We start from the raw sequence: 1368 nt of genomic DNA on the forward strand, positions 1-1368 counted from the left end.
CGCCCAGCCCTGCCCTTTCCTTAACTACGGTTTTTGTTTCTTCACTTGTCATTTTCTGCTTCACTTTTAAAAGTACCCTTCGCTAAGCTCGTCAGGGTGATAGACACATGTAATCACCTGGAAGATGGAGGCAGGGGGATCAAGGGTTCTAATTCAGCCTCAGCTGCAAAGACAGACTAAAGCCAGCCTGGACTACAGGAGACCCTATCTAAAAATGAAATAAAGCAGAGTTCACTTCGGCAGTACTTATACTAAAATTGGAACGATACAGCGATTGGCACCGCCCTTGCTCTACAATGACACGCAAATTCATGAGGCATTCCATGTTTTCTGAGTGAGGTGACCCAGATCCAGAAAGACAAATGGGCTCACGTATACGTGGATATTAGCTGTTAAGTACAGAGTAACAGTGCTTCAATCCACACACCCAGAGAGACTAAGTGACAAGGGGCTTAGGGGGATTCTCAGGTCTCCCTGGGATGGGGGCTGGTCAGGTTGGGAATAGGAGGGATCAGCTGAGGGAGAAGATAATGGGAGAAACCACTGGAATTGGGGGGCATTTCAGGGTCGAGGTGGAAACCTAGAGCAATGGAAACTCCATGGAAAATGCGAAAGTAACCCTAGCAAAGACTCCGAGTAATGGGGCACACAGAGCCTGAACCAGTCACCTTCTGTAACTAGGCAAGGCTTCAGGGGTTGGAACACCAGTCACAAAACCTTCGACCTACAGTTTGTCCATCTGCAGCGTGTTCTGGGACTGGCGTCTACCAGAATCCTCACCAAAGAAACCATCGAGACTTCATAGGGCAACTGATGGGACCAGATGAGGCATCTGTCTCACAGCCAAACGTCAGGTGGAGCTCAGGGAGTGGGGGGGGGGACTTGGGGGAACCAGAGGGGTCAGGGACCGTGAGAACATGACCCACAGAATCAACTGAGCAGGACTCATGGGGACTCAGAGATCAGGGAAGCTGTACCGGTCGGACCTAGTCCCCTGTATATATGTTATGGCTGAGCAGCTTGCTGTTCTTGTGGGATTAGTAACAGTGGGTGTCAGGGCAGTCTCTGACTCTTGCCTACTTATGGGAACAACCCCAAGGGCTGCCTTGTCCAGCCTTGTTGTAGTGCACACTGCTCTTATTGTAGCTAGTTGGGTTATTTTTGGTTGATGCCCCTGAGAGGCCGGCTTCTTCCTAAGGTGAGACAGAGGGAGGATGCATCTGGGGAAGAGGAGGGATGGAGGGGAAGGGGAGAAGGGAGGAAAGGGAAACTTTGACAGGAATGTAATATATGAGAGAAGAATAAAACAAAATAAATAAAAAATACCCCTTTAAGATTTTTAAATTGTATTTAAATATTTTCCATTCC

General features: G+C 48.6%; 1 non-coding gene across 1 annotated transcript; it reads left to right on the forward strand.

The window, feature by feature from the left end:
• The first annotated feature begins 229 nt into the window (after positions 1–229).
• On the forward strand, positions 230–331 carry LOC127233633 (U6 spliceosomal RNA). The gene has a single exon (XR_007835497.1). It is a non-coding gene; the product is annotated as a U6 spliceosomal RNA (small nuclear RNA).
• Positions 332–1368: the final 1037 nt, after the last annotated feature.

This window comes from Phodopus roborovskii, unplaced genomic scaffold, assembly GCF_943737965.1.
Source record: "Phodopus roborovskii unplaced genomic scaffold, PHOROB, whole genome shotgun sequence".
Classification (NCBI taxonomy): Eukaryota; Metazoa; Chordata; class Mammalia; order Rodentia; family Cricetidae; genus Phodopus; species Phodopus roborovskii.